Raw genomic sequence first — 20000 nt, 5'->3', positions numbered from 1 at the left:
CAGAAAGGGAAGAGACAGAAAGGGAAGAGGTAGAAAGGGAAGAGGTAGAAAGGAAGAGATAGAAAGGGAGGTAGAAAGGGAAGAGGTAGAAAGGAAGAGACAGAAAGGGAAGAGGAAAGGGAAGAGACAGAAAGGGAAGAGACAGAAAGGGAAGAGACAGAAAGGGAAGAGGTAGAAAGGGAAGAGGTAGAAAGGGAAGAGGTAGAAAGGGAAGAGATAGAAAGGGAAGAGGAAAAGGGAAGAGTAGAAAGGGAAGGGAAGAGGTAGAAAGGGAAGAGGTAGAAAGGGAAGAGGTAGAAAGGGAAGAGATAGAAAGGGAAGAGGTAGAAAGGGAAGAGGTAGAAAGGGAAGAGGTAGAAAGGGAAGGGAAGAGGTAGAAAGGGAAGAAACAGAAAGGGAAGTGGTAGAAAGGGAAGAAACAGAAAGGGAAGGGAAGAGGTAGAAAGGGAAGAGGTAGAAAGGGAAGAGGTAGAAAGGGAAGAGGTAGAAAGGGAAGAGACAGAAAGGGAAGAGGTAGAAAGGGAAGAGGTAGAAAGGGAAGAGACAGAAAGGGAAGCGACAGAAAGGGAAGAGGTAGAAGGGAAGAGCTAGAAAGGGAAGAGGTAGAAAGGGAAGAGATAGAAAGGGAAGAGGTAGAAAGGGAAGAGGTAGAAAGGGAAGAGGTAGAAAGGGAAGAGACAGAAAGGGAAGAGACAGAAAGGGAAGAGGTAGAAATGGAAGAGGTAGAAAGGGAAGAGGTAGAAAGGGAAGAGATAGAAAGGGAAGAGGTAGAAAGGGAAGAGGTAGAAAGGGAAGGGAAGAGGTAGAAAGGGAAGAGGTAGAAAGGGAAGAGGTAGAAAGGGAAGAGATAGAAAGGGAAGAGGTAGAAAGGGAAGAGGTAGAAAGGGAAGAGGTAGAAAGGGAAGGGAAGAGGTAGAAAGGGAAGAGACAGAAAGGGAAGTGGTAGAAAGGGAAGAAACAGAAAGGGAAGGGAAGAGGTAGAAAGGGAAGAGGTAGAAAGGGAAGAGGTAGAAAGGGAAGAGGTAGAAAGGGAAGAGACAGAAAGGGAAGCGACAGAAAGGGAAGAGGTAGAAGGGAAGAGCTAGAAAGGGAAGAGGTAGAAAGGGAAGAGATAGAAAGGGAAGAGACAGAAAGGGAAGAGGTAGAAAGGGACGGGAAGAGGTAGAAAGGGAAGAGACAGAAATGGAAGAGGTAGAAAGGGAAGAAACAGAAAGGGAAGGGAAGAGGTAGAAGGGAAGAGGTAGAAAGGGAAGAGACAGAAAGGGAAGAGGTAGAAAGGGAAGAGACAGAAAGGGAAGAGACAGAAATGGAAGAGGTAGAAAGGGAAGAGGTAGAAAGGGAAGAGACAGAAAGGGAAGAGACAGAAAGGGAAGAGGTAGAAGGGAAGAGGTAGAAAGGGAAGAGGTAGAAAGGGAAGAGGTAGAAAGGGAAGAGACAGAAAGGGAAGAGGTAGAAAGGGAAGAGACAGAAAGGTAAGAGGTAGAAAGGGAAGAGGTAGAAAGGGAAGAGGCAGAAAGGGAAGAGACAGAAAGGGAAGAGGTAGAAAGGGAAGAGGTAGAAAGGGAAGAGGTAGAAAGGGAAGAGATAGAAAGGGAAGAGGTAGAAAGGGAAGAGGTAGAAGGGAAGAGGTAGAAAGGGAAGAGGTAGAAAGGGAAGAGGTAGAAAGGGAAGAGACAGAAAGGGAAGAGGTAGAAAGGGAAGAGACAGAAAGGTAAGAGGTAGAAAGGGAAGAGGTAGAAAGGGAAGAGGCAGAAAGGGAAGAGACAGAAAGGGAAGAGACAGAAAGGGAAGAGGTAGAAAGGGAAGAGACAGAAAGGGAAGAGGTAGAAAGGGAAGAGATTAACTTTTCATTGCTCTGTCCGTATGAATATGATCCAAATGCAACAGAATCTCTCATGGCTTCACGTCACAATAAATGACTATTCAGTCTTATGATTTTCTTTAGGAATGTTCTATTTAATGTTCAGTCCAGTTAGTACATACTAGCAACACGCATAACCACCAAACCAGACAGGCAAATTCAGGGCATATAAAACGACCCAATTCAAATCGCCTTAAATCTACAGTTTTAAATAGTGTCCATAGCTGATTGGAACTCTTTACCAATCCATATCTCTCAGGCAAAGAGTAAATCCACCTTCAAGAAAACAATCAAAGAACATGTAATGTGATAGACCATGTGACTGGACAGGAAGTAGACAGAACATCTAATGTGATAGACCATATGACTGGACAGGAAATAGACCATATGACTGGACAGGAAGTAGAAAGAACATCTAATGTGATAGACCATGTGACTGGACAGGAAATAGACCATATGACTGGACGGGAAGTAGAAAGAACATCTAATGTGATAGACCATATGACTGGACAGGAAGTAGACAGAACATCTAATGTGATAGACCATATGACTGGACGGGAAATAGAAAGAACATCTAATGTGATAGACCATGTGACTGGACAGGAAATAGACCATATGACTGGACGGGAAGTAGAAAGAACATCTAATGTGATAGACCATATGACTGGACAGGAAGTAGACAGAACATCTAATGTGATAGACCATGTGACTGGACAGGAAATAGACCATATGACTGGACAGGAAGTAGAAAGAACATCTAATGCAATAGACCATATGACTGGACAGGAAATAGAACATCTAATGTGATAGACCATATGACTGGACAGGAAATAGAAAGAACATCTAATGTGCCAGACCATATGACTGGACAGGAAATAGAAAGAACATCTAATGTGATAGATCATATGACTGGACAGGAAATAGAAAGAACATCTAATGTGATAGACCATATGACTGGACAGGAAATAGAAAGAACATCTAATGTGATAGACCATATGACTGGACAGGAAATAGAAAGAACATCTAATGTGATAGACCATGTGACTGGTCAGGAAATAGACCATATGACTAGACAGGAAGTAGAAAGAACATCTAATGCAATAGACCATATAACTGGACAGGAAATAGACAGAACATCTAATGTGATAGACCATGTGACTGGGCAGGAAATAGACGATATGACTGGACAGGAAATAGAACATCTAATGTGATAGACCATATAACTGGACAGGAAATAGAAAGAACATCTAATGTGATAGACCATATGACTGGACAGGAAATAGACAGAACATCTAATGTGATAGACCATATGACTGGACAGGAAATAGACAGAACATCTAATGTGATAGACCATATGACTGGACAGGAAATAGACAGAACATCTAATGCAATAGACCATATGACTGGACAGGAAATAGAACATCTAATGTGATAGACCATATAACTGGACAGGAAATAGACAGAACATCTAATGTGATAGACCATGTGACTGGACAGGAAATAGACCATATGACTGGACAGGAAGTAGAAAGAACATCTAATGCAATAGACCATATGACTGGACAGGAAATAGAACATCTAATGTGATAGACCATATAACTGGACAGGAAATAGACAGAACATCTAATGTGATAGACCATGTGACTGGGCAGGAAATAGACCATATGACTGGACAGGAAATATAACATCTAATGTGATAGACCATATGACTGGACAGGAAATAGAAAGAACATCTAATGTGACAGACCATATGACTGGACAGGAAATAGACAGAACATCTAATGTGATAGACCATATGACTGGACAGGAAATAGAAAGAACATCTAATGTGACAGACCATATGACTGGACAGGAAATAGACAGAACATCTAATGTGATAGACCATATGACTGGACAGGAAATAGACAGAACATCTAATGTGATAGACCATATGACTGGACAGGAAATAGAAAGAACATCTAATGTGATAGACCATATGACTGGACAGGAAATAGACAGAACATCTAATGTGATAGACCATTTGACTGGGCAGGAAATAGACCATATGACTGGACAGGAAATATAACATCTAATGTGATAGACCATATAACTGGACAGGAAATAGAAAGAACATCTAATGATAGACATCTGGAAGTGAAATAGACCATATGACTGGACAGGAAGTAGAAAGAACATCTAATGTGATAGACCATATGACTGGACAGGAAGTAGACAGAACATCTAATGTGATAGACCATATGACTGGACAGGAAATAGACAGAACATCTAATGTGATAGACCATGTGACTGGACAGGAAGTAGAAAGAACATCTAATGCAATAGACCATATGACTGGACAGGAAATAGAACATCTAATGTGATAGACCATATAACTGGACAGGAAATAGACAGAACATCTAATGTGATAGACCATGTGACTGGGCAGGAAATAGACCATATGACTGGACAGGAAATAGAACATCTAATGTGATAGACCATATAACTGGACAGGAAATAGAAAGAACATCTAATGTGACAGACCATATGACTGGACAGGAAATAGACAGAACATCTAATGTGATAGACCATATGACTGGACAGGAAATAGAAAGAACATCTAATGTGACAGACCATATGACTGGACAGGAAATAGACAGAACATCTAATGTGATAGACCATATGACTGGACAGGAAATAGACAGAACATCTAATGTGATAGACCATATGACTGGACAGGAAATAGAAAGAACATCTAATGTGATAGACCATATGACTGGACAGGAAATAGACAGAACATCTAATGTGATAGACCATATGACTGGACAGGAAATAGACAGAACATCTAATGCAATAGACCATATGACTGGACAGGAAATAGAACATCTAATGTGATAGACCATATAACTGGACAGGAAATAGACAGAACATCTAATGTGATAGACCATGTGACTGGACAGGAAGTAGAAAGAACATCTAATGCAATAGACCATATGACTGGACAGGAAATAGAACATCTAATGTGATAGACCATATAACTGGACAGGAAATAGACAGAACATCTAATGTGATAGACCATGTGACTGGGCAGGAAATAGACCATATGACTGGACAGGAAATATTCTAATGTGATAGACCATATAACTGGACAGGAAATAGAAAGAACATCTAATGTGACAGACCATATGACTGGACAGGAAATAGACAGAACATCTAATGTGATAGACCATATGACTGGACAGGAAATAGAAAGAACATCTAATGTGACAGACCATATGACTGGACAGGAAATAGACAGAACATCTAATGTGATAGACCATATGACTGGACAGGAAATAGACAGAACATCTAATGTGATAGACCATATGACTGGACAGGAAATAGAAAGAACATCTAATGTGATAGACCATATGACTGGACAGGAAATAGACAGAACATCTAATGTGATAGACCATTTGACTGGGCAGGAAATAGACCATATGACTGGACAGGAAATATAACATCTAATGTGATAGACCATATAACTGGACAGGAAATAGAAAGAACATCTAATGTGATAGACCATGTGACTGGACAGGAAATAGACCATATGACTAGACAGGAAGTAGAAAGAACATCTAATGTGATAGACCATATGACTGGACAGGAAGTAGACAGAACATCTAATGTGATAGACCATATGACTGGACAGGAAATAGACAGAAAATCTAATGTGATAGACCATGTGACTGGACAGGAAATAGAAAGAACATCTAATGTGATAGACCATGTGACTGGACAGGAAATAGACCATATGACTGGACAGGAAGTAGAAATAACATCTAATGCAATAGACCATATGACTGGACAGGAAATAGAACATCTAATGTGATAGACCATATAACTGGACAGGAAATAGAAAGAACATCTAATGTGATAGACCATATGACTGGACAGGAAATAGAAAGAACATCTAATGTGACAGATCATATGACTGGACAGGAAATAGACAGAACATCTAATGTGATAGACCATATGACTGGACAGGAAATAGAAAGAACATCTAATGTGACAGACCATATGACTGGACAGGAAATAGAAAGAACATCTAATGTGATAGACCATATGACTGGACAGGAAATAGACCATATGACTGGACAGGAAATAGAAAGAACATCTAATGTGATAGACCATATAACTGGACAGGAAATAGACAGAACATCTAATGTGATAGACCATATGACTGGACAGGAAATAGAAAGAACATCTAATGTGATAGACCATATGACTGGACAGGAAATAGAAAGAACATCTAATGTGATAGACCATATGACTGGACAGGAAATAGAAAGAACATCTAATGTGATAGACCATATGACTGGACAGGAAATAGAAAGAACATCTAATGTGATAGACCATATGACTGGACAGGAAATAGACAGAACATCTAATGTGATAGACCATGTGACTGGGCAGGAAAGAACATCTAGATAGACCATGTGACTGGACATCTAATGTGATAGACCATATGACTGGACAGGAAATAGAAAGAACATCTAATGTGATAGACCATGTGACTGGACAGGAAATAGACATATGACTGGAAAAGTAGAAAGAACATCTAATGTGATGTGACTGACCCATATGACTGGACAGGAAGTAGACAGAACATCTAATGTGATAGACCATATGACTGGACAGGAAATAGACAGAACATCTAATGTGATAGACCATGTGACTGGACAGGAAATAGAAAGAACATCTAATGTGATAGACCATGTGACTGGACAGGAAATAGACCATATGACTGGACAGGAAGTAGAAAGAACATCTAATGCAATAGACCATATGACTGGACAGGAAATAGAACATCTAATGTGATAGACCATATAACTGGACAGGAAATAGAAAGAACATCTAATGTGATAGACCATATGACTGGACAGGAAATAGAAAGAACATCTAATGTGACAGACCATATGACTGGACAGGAAATAGACAGAACATCTAATGTGATAGACCATATGACTGGACAGGAAATAGAAAGAACATCTAATGTGACAGACCATATGACTGGACAGGAAATAGACAGAACATCTAATGTGATAGACCATATGACTGGACAGGAAATAGACAGAACATCTAATGTGATAGACCATATGACTGGACAGGAAATAGAAAGAACATCTAATGTGATAGACCATATGACTGGACAGGAAATAGACAGAACATCTAATGTGATAGACCATGTGACTGGGCAGGAAATAGACCATATGACTGGACAGGAAATATAACATCTAATGTGATAGACCATATAACTGGACAGGAAATAGAAAGAACATCTAATGTGATAGACCATGTGACTGGACAGGAAATAGACCATATGACTGGACAGGAAGTAGAAAGAACATCTAATGTGATAGACCATATGACTGGACAGGAAGTAGACAGAACATCTGTGATAGACCATATGACTGGACAGGAAATAGAAAGAACATCTAATGTGACAGACCATATGACTGGACAGGAAATAGAAAGAACATCTAATGTGATAGACCATATGACTGGACAGGAAATAGACCATATGACTGGACAGGAAATAGAAAGAACATCTAATGTGATAGACCATATAACTGGACAGGAAATAGAACATCTAATGTGATAGACCATATAACTGGACAGGAAATAGAAAGAACATCTAATGTGATAAACCATATGACTGAACAGGAAATAGAAAGAACATCTAATGTGACAGACCATATGACTGGACAGGAAATAGAAAGAACATCTAATGTGATAGACCATATGACTGGACAGGAAATAGACCATATGACTGGACAGGAAATAGAAAGAACATCTAATGTGATAGACCATATAACTGGACAGGAAATAGACAGAACATCTAATGTGATAGACCATATAACTGGACAGGAAATAGAAAGAACATCTAATGTGATAGACCATATGACTGGACAGGAAATAGAAAGAACATCTAATGTGATAGACCATATGACTGGACAGGAAATAGAAAGAACATCTAATGTGATAGACCATATGACTGGACAGGAAATAGACCATATGACTGGACAGGAAATAGAAAGAACATCTAATGTGATAGACCATATGACTGGACAGGAAATAGACAGAACATCTAATGTGATAGACCATATGACTGGACAGGAAATAGGAAGTATCAACGGAATGTTAAATGTGTTTTCTGTCAGGTATTTTAATTGTCTGTATTGTCTACTAGTTGAATGTTTGTGAAGTCTTAGTTTGTGAAGTCTTGTTAGTTGGTGTTTTACCCCAGGAAGATTAGCTAATGTCACGGCTTTAGTTAATGGAGATCTTAGTAAAAATAAAAATAACACTCTCCTCCTCCTCATCTGTCCCCTCTCCCCATCACCTCCTCCCTCCTCCTCCCCCCTCCTCCTCCTCCTCCTCCCCCCCTCCTCCCTCTCCTCCCCTCCTCCTCCCCTCCCCTCTCCTCCTCCCCTCCCCTCTACCCCCTCCTCCCCCTCCTCCTCCCTCTCCCCTCTCCCTCCCCTCCCTCTCCCCCTCCTCCTCCTCCCCATCCTCCTCCCCCTCCCTCTCCCCTCCTCCACTCCCCCTTCCTCTCCTCCCTCCCCTCCCCCCCTCTCCCCCTCCTCCTCCTCCTCTCCTCCTCCCCCCTCCTCCTCCTCCCTCCCCTCCTCCCCTCCTCCTCTCCTCCCTCCCCCTCCCCCTCTCCCTCTCCCCCCCTCCCCCCTCCTCCCTCCTCCCCCCCTCCTCCTCCTCCTCCTTCTCCCTCCTCCCCCCTCCTCCTCCTCCTCCCCTCTCCCCCTCCTCCTCCTCCCTCCCTCCTCTCCCCCTCCCCCTCCCCTCTCCCCTCCTCTCCCCCTCCCCTCCCCTCTCCCCCCTCCAGGTCTTCTCCAAGGTGTTCAGTCATGAGGCTCTGCAGTCCTACCTCCCTAAAATCCAGCAGGTAATCCAGGAGTCACTGAGGCTGTGGAGCTCCAACCCAGAACCCATCAATGTCTACAGGTGACTTCTCAACCTGGTGTGTGTGTGTGTGTGTGTGTGTGTGTGTGTGTGTGTGTGTGTGTGTGTGTGTGTGTGTGTGTGTGTGTGTGTGTGTGTGTGTGTGTGTGTGTGTGTGTGTGTGTGTGTGCATGTATGGAGCTCCAAATCAAATCAAATCAAATGTATTTGTCACATACACATGGTCAGCAGATGTTAATGGAAGTGTAGCTAAATGCTTGTGCTTCTAGTTCCGACAATGCAGTAATAACCAACGAGTGATCTAACCTAACAATTCCACATCAACTACCTTATATACACAAGTGTAAAGGGATAAAGAATATGTACATAAAGATATATGAATGACCCAGAACCTATCAACAGGGCCTTTTAGACGAGGGCCATTTAGTCCAGGGCCATTTAGACCAGGGCCATTTAGACCAGGGCCAATAGGGACATTTAGACCTGGGCCATTTAGACCTGGGCCAATAGGGCCATTTAGACCTGGGCCGATAGGGCCATTTAGACCAGGGCCATTTAGACCAGGGCCAATAGGGCCATTTAGACCAGGGCCAATAGGGCCATTTGGACCAGGGCCTTTTAGACCAGGGCCATTTAGACCAGGGCCAATAGGGCCATTTAGACCAGGGCCATTTAGACCTGGGCCAATAGGGCCTTTTAGACCAGGGCCAATAGGGCCATTTAGACCTGGGCCAATAGGGCCATTTAGACCTGGGCAAATAGGGCCATTTAGACCAGGGCCATTTAGACCAGGGCCAATAGGGCCATTTAGACCAGGGCCAATAGGACCATTTGGAAAAGGGCCAATAGGGCCATTTAGACCAGGGCCATTTAGTCATGGGCCAATAGGGCCATTTAGACCAGGGCCATTTAGACCAGGGCCAATAGGGACATTTAGACCTGGGCCATTTAGACCTGGGCCAATAGGGTCATTTAGACCTGGGCCAATAGGGCCATTTAGACCTGGGCCAATAGGGTCATTTAGACCAGGGCCATTTAGACCAGGGCCAATAGGGCCATTTAGACCAGGGCCAATAGGGCTATTTAGACCAGGGCCAATAGGACCATTTGGAAAAGGGCCAATAGGGCCATTTAGACCAGGGCCATTTAGTCATGGGACAATAGGGCCATTTAGACCAGGGCCATTTAGACCAGGGCCAATAGGGACATTTAGACCTGGGCCATTTAGACCTGGGCCAATAGGGCCATTTAGACCTGGGCCAATAGGGCCATTTAGACCAGGGCCATTTAGACCAGGGCCAATAGGGCCATTTAGACCAGGGCCATTTAGAAAAGGGCCAATAGGGCCATTTAGACCAGGGCCATTTAGTCATGGGCCAATAGGGCCATTTAGACCAGGGCCAATAGGGCCATTTAGACCAGGGCCAATAGGGCCATTTGGACCAGGGCCTTTTAGACCAGGGCCATTTAGACCAGGGCCAATAGGGCCTTTTAGACCAAGGCCATTTAGACCTGGGCCATTTAGACCTGGGCCATTTAGCCCTGGGCCAATAAGGCCATTTAGACCTGGGCCATTTAGACTTGGGCCAATAAGGCCATTTAGACCAGGGCAATTTTGGACACAGCCATGACAGTTTCTGAATGTGTGCTCTTTTGGGTCTAGGCTGGGTATTGTACGTAAATGGATTATTATTGACCGACTGACCTCCCTCCCTCCCTCCCTCCCTCCCTCCCTCTCTCTCTCTCTCTCTCTCTCTCTCTCTCTCTCTCTCTGACTCTCTCTCTCTCTCTCTCTCTCTCTCTCTCTCTCTCTCTCTCTCCCCTCCCTCCCTCCCTCCCTCCAGGGAATCCCAGAGGCTGTCGTTCCACATGGCAGTGAGGGTGTTGCTGGGGTTCAGAGTAGCAGACGAGGAGATGAGACACCTGTTCACCACCTTCCAGGAGTTTATAGACAACATCTTCACTCTTCCGTTAGACCTGCCATTCAGTGGATACAGGAAGGTCAGTATGCGGATGGACACAAAAGCACTTTAATTGACATATACACTCATGCAGGGATGTAATCTTGTCTTGAAGCTGTGTAATTCAACAAGACAAATCCATTGGGAATACAAGCACTGAATATGTGAGTGTCAGTAAGCCCTCCCTCCAGAGGTTTTTCAAGGACGTGAATGATTGATCTGGACTTTACGTCACTCACCACGTCTCTGTGTGTTTTATTTCCGTAGGGCATCTGTGCCAGGGACACACTCCAGAAGGGGATAGAAAAGGCCATCAGGGAGAAACCCCTCTGTTCCCAGGGGAAGGATTACAGCGACGCACTAGATATCCTACTGGAGAGCGCAAAGAGAACGGCACCGAAATCACCATGCAGGAACTCAAGGTAGGAACCTTTCTCTCTCTCTCTCTCTCTCTCTCTCTCTCTCTATCTCTCTCTCCCTCTCTCTCTCTCTCTCTCTCTCTCTCTCTCTCTCTCTCTCTCTCTCTCTCTCTCTCTCTCTCTCTCTCTCTCTCTCTGGGGAGTGTCCCAGATGCCCCCCTACTCCCTACTCAGCCACCCTACTCCCTACTCAGCCCCCCTACTCCCTACTCAGCCACCCTACTCCCTACTCAGCCACCCTACTCCCTACTCAGCCCCCCTACTCCCTACTCAGCCCCTACTCCCTACTCAGCCACCCTACTCCCTACTCAGCCACCCTACTCCCTACTCAGCCACCCTACTCCCTACTCAGCCCCCTTATTCTCTCTCTCTTTCTCGCACGCACGCACACACGCACACACGCACACCACACACACACACACACACACACACACACACACACACACACAGACACACAGACAGACAGACAGACAGACAGACAGACAGACAGACAGACAGACAGACACCGGGGTGATACAGACATGTTTTGACACAAATTGCAGCAGATGAGGGGTTTCAGTGTGTGTGTTATCCTAAACTGTTATTCCAGACCCAGAAAATAGTATTTTTCCAAAGAGAGGGCAGGAGATTTTTAGAGAGGTGTGTGCCACACAACCAGAGCTAAAACAGGGGCAAGGTCCCCAGACAGGAGACCGAGGATGTCTGCACCAGATCATAGTACTGACTGTAAAAACAGCCGCTGAACTGCACGAACCTAAAACCCAACCTACTGTAGATATTTGAGACATGATGACTGATTCCTGGTTTGTCACCCTTCCCTTACCCTTCTCCCACCCTTCTCCTACCCTTCTCCTACCCTCTCATACTCTTCTCCTATCCTTCTCAAACCCTCTCCTACCCTTCTCATACCTTTCTCATACCCTCTCATACCCTTCTCCTACCCTTCTCCTACCCTTCTCATACCCTCTCATACTCTTCTCTTACCCTTCCCTTACCCTTCTCCTACCCTTCTCATACCCTCTCATACTCTTCTCTTACCCTTCTCATACCCTTCTCCTACCCTTCCCTTACCCTTCTCCTAACCTTCTCATACCCTCTCATACCCTTTTCCTACCCTTCTCATACCCTCTCATACCCTTCTCCTATTCTTTTCCTACCCTTCTCATACCCTTTTCCTACCCTTCTCATACCCTCTCATACCCTCTCATACCCTCTCATACCCTTCTCATACCCTCTCATACCCTTCTCCTATTCTTTTCCTACCCTTCTCATACCCTTTTCCTACCCTTCTCATACCCTCTCATACCCTCTCATACCCTCTCATACCCTTCTCATACCTTCTCATACCCTCTCATACCCTTATCCTATTCTTTTCCTACCCTTCTCATACCCTTCTCCTATTCTTTTCCTACCCTTCTCATACCCTTCTCCTACCCTTCTCTTACCCTTCTCTTACCCTTCACTTACCCTTCTCCTACCCTTCTCATACCCTCTCATACCCTCTCATACCCTTTTCCTACCCTTCTCCTACGCTTCTCATACCCTTTTCCTACCCTTCTCATACCCTTTTCCTACCCTTCTCCTACGCTTCTCATACCCTTTTCCTACCCTTCTCATACCCTTCTCCTATTCTTTTCCTACCCTTCTCATACCCTCTCATACACTCTCATACCTTCTCATACCCTCTCATACCCTCTCATACCCTTCTCATGCCCTTCTCCTACCCTTCTCCTACCCTTCTCCTAACCTTCTCATACCCTCTCATACCCTTTTCCTACCATTCTCATACCCTCTCATACCCTTCTCCTATTCTTTTCCTACCCTTCTCATACCCTTCTCCTATTCTTTTCCTACCCTTCTCATACCCTTCTCCTACCCTTCTCTTACCCTTCTCTTACCCTTCACTTACCCTTCTCCTACCCTTCTCTTACCCTTCACTTACCCTTCTCCTACCCCTCTCCTACCCTTCTCATACCCTCTCATACCCTCTCCTACCCTTCTCATACCCTCTCATACCCTTCTCATATTCTTTTCCTACCCTTCTCATACCCTCTCCTACCCTTCTGCTACCCTTCACTTACCCTTCTCCTACCCTTCTGCTAAACCCTCTCCTACCCTTCTGCTACCCTTCACTTACCCTTCTCCTACCCTTCTGCTAAAATTCTCATACCCTTCTGCTACCCTTCTCTTAGCCTACTGCTAACCTTCTCCTACCCTCTCATACCCTTCTCCAATACCTATCCTACCCTTCTCATACCCTTCTCCTACCCTTCGATACCCTTCTTCTACCCTTCTCCTACCCTTATGCTACCCTTCTCTTACCCTTCTGCTAGCCTTCTCATACCCTTCTCCTACCCTTCTCATACCCTCTCATACCCTTCTGCTACCCTTCGCATACCCTTCTGCTACCCTTCTGCTACCCTCTGCTACCCTTCTGCTACCCTTCTGCTACCCTTCTCATACCCTTCTGCTACCCCTCTCCTACCCTTCAATTACCCTTCTGCTACCCCTCTCCTACCCTTCTCATACCCTTCTGCTACACCTCTCCTACCCCTCTCTTACCCTTCTGCTACCCTTCTGCTACCCTCTCCTACCCTTCTCATACCCGTCTGCTACCCTCTGCTACCCTTCTCATACCCTTCTGCTACCCTCTGCTACCCTTCTCATACCCTTCTGCTACCCTCTGCTACCCTTCTCATACCCTTCTGCTACCCTCTGCTACCCTTCTCATACCCTTCCCATACCCTCTGCTACCCTTCTCATACCCTTCTGCTACCCTCTGCTACCCTTCTCATACCCTTCTGCTACCCTCTGCTACCCTTCTCATACCCTTCTGCTACCCTTCTGCTACCCTTCTCATACCCTTCTGCTACCCTCTGCTACCCTTCTCATACCCTTCTGCTACCCTTCTGCTACCCTTCTAATACCCTTCTTCTACCCTCTGCTACCCTTCTCTTACCCTTCTGCTACCCTCTGCTACCCTCTGCTACCCTTCTCATACCCTTCTGCTACCCTCTGCTACCCTTCTCATACCCTTCTGCTACCCTTCTCATACCCTTCTGCTACCCTTCTCATACCCTTCTGCTACCCTCTGCTACCCTTCTCATACCCTTCTGCTACCCTTCTGCTACCCTTCTCATACCCTTCTGCTACCCTTCTCATACCCTTCTGCTACCCTTCTCATACCCTTCTGCTACCCTCTGCTACCCTTCTCATACCCTTCTGCTACCCTCTGCTACCCTTCTCATACCCTTCTGCTACCCTCTGCTACCCTTCTCATACCCTTCTGCTACCCTTCTCATACCATTCTGCTACCCTTCTGCTACCCTTCTGCTACCCTTCTCATACCCTTCTGCTACCCTCTGCTACCCTTCTCATACCCTTCTGCTACCCTTCTCATACCCTTCTGCTACCCTTCTGCTACCCTTCTCATAACCTTCTTCTACCCTCTGCTACCCTTCTCATACCCTTCTGCTACCCTTCTGCTACCCTCTGCTACCCTTCTGCTACCCTCTGCTACCCTTCTGCTACCCTTCTGCTACCCTCTGCTACCCTTCTGCTACCCTCTGCTACCCTTCTGCTACCCTCTGCTACCCTTCTGCTACCCTCTGCTACCCTTCTGCTACCCTCTGCTACCCTCTGCTACCCTCTGCTACCCTTCTGCTACCCTTCTGCTACCCTTCTTCTACCCTTCTGCTACCCTCTGCTACCCTTCTCATACCCTTCTCCTACCCTCTGCTACCCTCTGCTACCCTCTGCTACCCTTCTCCTACCCTCTGCTACCCTCTGCTACCCTCTGCTACCCCTCTGCTACCCTCTGCTACCCTCTGCTACCCCTCTGCTACCCTCTGCTACTCTCTCCTACCCTCTGCTACCCTCTCCTACCCTCTGCTACCCTCTGCTACCCTCTGCTACCCTCTGCTACCCTTCACATTTTTTGCTTTAAGCTTCTCGTTTTACTTTAGTTTTAGAACTTAGATCGAAAGCTTCTCATACCATTCATACAAAGCTTCTCATACCATTCATACAAAGCTTCTCATACCATTCATACAAAGCTTCTCATACCATTCATACAAAGCTTCTCATACCATTCATACAAAGCTTCTCATACCATTCATACAAAGCTTCTCATACCATTCATACAAAGCAATCTCTGTCAGGAGAAGTTATATAGTTACAGAGATATTATCAAATCAAATCAAATTGTACGTCACATACGATGAATAAGACGTGGGTACCTACATACAGGAAGTACCAGATCTATGTGGAGCTATATACAGGAAGTACCAGATCAATTTGAAGCTATATACAGGAAGTACCAGATCAGTGTGGAGCTATATACAGGAAGTACCAGATCAATGTGGAGCTATATACAGGAAGTACCAGATCTATGTGGAGCTATATACAGGAAGTACCAGATCTATGTGGAGCAATATACAGGAAGTACCAGATCAATATGGAGCTATATACAGGAAGTACCAGATCTATGTGGAGCTATATACAGGAAGTACCAGATCAATATGGAGCTATATACAGGAAGTACCAGATCAATATGGAGCTATATACAGGAAGTACCAGATCTATGTGGAGCTATATACAGGAAGTACCAGATCTATGTGGAGCTATATACAGGAAGTACCAGATCTATGTGGAGCTATATACAGGAAGTACCAGATCTATGTGGAGCTATATACAGGAAGTACCAGATCTATGTGGAGCTATATACAGGAAGTACCAGATCTATGTGGAGCTATATACAGGAAGTACCAGATCTATGTGGAGCTATATACAGGAAGTACCAGATCTATGTGCAGCTATATACAGGAAGTACCAGATCTATGTGGAGCTATATACAGGACATACCAGATCAGTGTGAAGCTATATACAGGAAGTACCAGATCAGTGTGGAGCTATATACAGGGAGTACCAGATCAGTGTGGAGCCATATACAGGAAGTACCAGATCAGTGTGGAGCTATATACAAGAAGTACCAGATCAGTGTGGAGCTATATACAGGAAGTACCAGATCAGTGTGGAGCTACATACAGGAAGTACCAGTACCAGATCAAGGTGGAGCTATATACAGGAAGTACCAGATCAGTGTGGAGCTATATACAGGAAGTACCAGATCAATATGGAGCTATATACAGGAAGTACCAGATCAGTGTGGAGCTATATACAGGAAGTACCAGATCAATGTGAAGCTATATACAGGAAGTACCAGATCAGTGTGAAGCTATATACAGGAAGTACCAGTACCAGATCAAGGTGGAGCTATATACAGGAAATACCAGATCAATGTGGAGCTATATACAGGAAGTACCAGTAAGTTTTTCAACCTTTTCACAAATGTCTTGCTAACAACCTATAGTTTTGGCAATTCGGTTAGGACATCTACTTTGTGCATGACACAAGTAATTTTTCCAACAGTTGTTTACAGACAGATTATTTCACTTATAATTCACTCCATCACAATTCCAGTGGGTCAGAAGTTTACATACACTGAGATAACTGTGCCTTTAAACATCTTTGGAAAACTGATGAACTCATCTCTCCCCTTCCTCTCGTCTCCAGGAGGCGACCATTGAGCTGATCTTTGCAGCGTTTGCCACCACGGCCAGTGCCTCCACCTCTCTCATCATGCAGCTCCTACGCCACCCTGCCGTGCTGGAGAAGTTACGAGAGGAGCTCCGGACCAGGGGGATCCTCCACAACGGCTGTCTGTGCGAGGGGGAACTGGGTCTGGATACCATCGTTAGTCTGAAGTATCTGGACTGTGTGATTAAGGAGGTGCTGAGGCTCTTCACGCCCGTGTCTGGGGGTTATAGGACGGCCCTGCAGACCTTTGAACTAGAAGTGAGTATAGTGTTATATATTTATATATATTATATACTAGTATCATCTATCTCTTGTCTTGTCTCTTGTCTTGTCTCTTGTCTGGTCTCTTGTCTGGTCTCTTGTCTGGTCTCTTGTCTGGTCTCTTGTCTTGTCTCTTGTCTTGTCTCTTGTCTGGTCTCTTGTCTGGTCTCTTGTCTGGTCTCTTGTCTTGTCTCTTGTCTGGTCTCTTGTCTCTTGTCTGGTCTCTTGTCTTGTCTCTTGTCTGGTCTCTTGTCTGGTCTCTTGTCTCTTGTCTGGTCTCTTGTCTCTTGTCTGGTCTCTTGTCTTGTCTCTTGTCTGGTCTCTTGTCTGGTCTCTTGTCTCTTGTCTGGTCTCTTGTCTGGTCTCTTGTCTCTTGTCTGGTCTCTTGTCTTGTCTCTTGTCTGGTCTCTTGTCTGGTCTCTTGTCTCTTGTCTGGTCTCTTGTCTTGTCTCTTGTCTCTTGTCTGGTCTCTTGTCTGGTCTCTTGTCTCTTGTCTGGTCTCTTCTCTTGTCTCTTGTCTCTTGTCTCTTGTCTGGTCTCTTGTCTTGTCTCTTGTCTCTTGTCTGGTCTCTTGTCTGGTCTCTTGTCTCTTGTCTGGTCTCTTGTCTTGTCTCTTGTCTCTTGTCTGGTCTCTTGTCTGGTCTCTTGTCTGGTCTCTTGTCTGGTCTCTTGTCTGGTCTCTTGTCTCTTGTCTGGTCTCTTGTCTTGTCTCTTGTCTGGTCTCTTGTCTGGTCTCTTGTCTATTGTCTGGTCTCTTGTCTGGTCTCTTGTCTGGTCTCTTGTCTGGTCTCTTGTCTCTTGTCTGGTCTCTTGTCTTGTCTCTTGTCTGGTCTCTTGTCTGGTCTCTTGTCTCTTGTCTGGTCTCTTGTCTTGTCTCTTGTCTGGTCTCTTGTCTGGTCTCTTGTCTCTTGTCTGGTCTCTTGTCTGGTCTCTTGTCTCTTGTCTGGTCTCTTGTCTTGTCTCTTGTCTGGTCTCTTGTCTGGTCTCTTGTCTCTTGTCTGGTCTCTTGTCTTGTCTCTTGTCTCTTGTCTGGTCTCTTGTCTGGTCTCTTGTCTCTTGTCTGGTCTCTTGTCTTGTCTCTTGTCTCTTGTCTCTTGTCTGGTCTCTTGTCTTGTCTCTTGTCTCTTGTCTGGTCTCTTGTCTGGTCTCTTGTCTGGTCTCTTGTCTGGTCTCTTGTCTGGTCTCTTGTCTCTTGTCTGGTCTCTTGTCTTGTCTCTTGTCTGGTCTCTTGTCTGGTCTCTTGTCTCTTGTCTGGTCTCTTGTCTGGTCTCTTGTCTGGTCTTTTGTCTGGTCTCTTGTCTGGTCTCTTGTCTGGTCTCTTGTCTGGTCTCTTGTCTTGTCTCTTCTCTGGTCTCTTGTCTTGTCTCTTGTCTGGTCTCTTGTCTTGTCTCTTTTCTGGTCTCTTGTCTGGTCTCTTGTCTCTTGTCTGGTCTCTTGTCTTGTCTCTTGTCTGGTCTCTTGTCTGGTCTCTTGTCTGGTCTCTTGTCTTGTCTCTTGTCTGGTCTCTTGTCTGGTCTCTTGTCTGGTCTCTTGTCTGGTCTCTTGTCTCTTGTCTGGTCTCTTGTCTTGTCTCTTGTCTGGTCTCTTGTCTGGTCTCTTGTCTCTTGTCTGGTCTCTTGTCTTGTCTCTTGTCTCTTGTCTGGTCTCTTGTCTGGTCTCTTGTCTGGTCTCTTGTCTTGTCTCTTGTCTTGTCTCTTGTCTGGTCTCTTGTCTGGTCTCTTGTCTCTTGTCTGGTCTCTTGTCTTGTCTCTTGTCTGGTCTCTTGTCTGGTCTCTTGTCTTGTCTCTTGTCTGGTCTCTTGTCTCTTGTCTCTCAGCACGTTGTTAAGTGAAAATGTGCTGTTTCTAAATGAGTCTCTCCGTCCCCAGGGGGTACAGATCCCGAAGGGTTGGAGTGTGATGTACAGCATCAGAGACACACACGATACCTCCTCCGTCTTCAAGGACGTGGACGCCTTTGACCCCGACCGCTTCTCCCAGGAACGCTGCGAGGACAAGGAGGGACGCTTCCACTACCTCCCGTTCGGCGGCGGCATCCGCTCCTGTCTCGGGAAACAGCTCGCCACTCTCTTCCTCCGTATACTGGCCATCGAGTTGGCCAGCACCAGCCGGTTTGAGTTGGCGACCCGGAATTTTCCTAGAGTGGTGACGGTGCCGGTGGTTCATCCGGTGGACGGGTTGAAGGTGAAGTTCTACGGTCTGGATTCTAACCAGAATGAGATTTCATCCGATCTCCTAGCCGACATCAAGACGGAAGAGCTACCGGGAGCCGCGGTGTAGATCGTTGATCTGGATTGGACGAAGCAAGGAGGAAGGAGGAAGGGAGGCATGGAGGAGAAAGGAGAGTGAAGAGGAGGATGGATGGAGGATATGACAGAAATAACAATTGAGGATGGGAGACTGGGAGGGGTTTAGTTTCCTTTTTTTTCATTCTACTGATGTCTTGGAATGTCGGAGGTCTCCTTTGAACTCTAAAAAGGAACATTCAGAATTCCGATTCCTTCTCTTTGTCGTTTTGTTGTCAGTTGTCAGAACTTTCTGGGAGAGAAAGAAGTACAGAAGCTGCCAAAAAAAAGTTTATAATATCTATTCCTTTTGTTTTCCAATAAATATACAAAACTATGTATGACTAAATTGAAAAGTTATGTAATATAATCAATGATTAAAAAAAATATAGAAAGTAACATTAGGTGAAGTTATGCGAAATTAGGAAACAGATTTGTAGAGAAGTGTATTTGGATGGAGGGATGAAAGAAAGAAAGAAAGAAAGAAAGATAGAAAGAAAGAAAGGAGGGAGGGAGGGAGGGAGAAAGGATAAAACAGGGTAAAATGGTTTATGAACATTTGGGAAATAATAAGAGTGGGGAATCTGCACAAGCAAGAGAGATGATCGCAATGTGAAAAAACAAGCCAGAGAGAGAGACAGAGACAGAGAGAGACAGAGAGAGAGAGAGACAGAGAGAGA

The 20000-nt window shown here is 45.0% G+C and overlaps 1 pseudogene; it reads left to right on the top strand.

Annotated features, from left to right (window-relative positions):
• The window catches only part of LOC135572974 (cytochrome P450 26B1-like), a 48564-nt pseudogene that overhangs the window by 25824 nt on the left and 2740 nt on the right, over nt 1-20000 (top strand).

Source organism: Oncorhynchus nerka, linkage group LG8 (genome assembly GCF_034236695.1).
Source record: "Oncorhynchus nerka isolate Pitt River linkage group LG8, Oner_Uvic_2.0, whole genome shotgun sequence".
Classification (NCBI taxonomy): domain Eukaryota; kingdom Metazoa; phylum Chordata; class Actinopteri; order Salmoniformes; family Salmonidae; genus Oncorhynchus; species Oncorhynchus nerka.
Note: the sequence above shows the minus strand (reverse complement) of the source record. Positions and strands in the feature narration are given on the sequence as shown.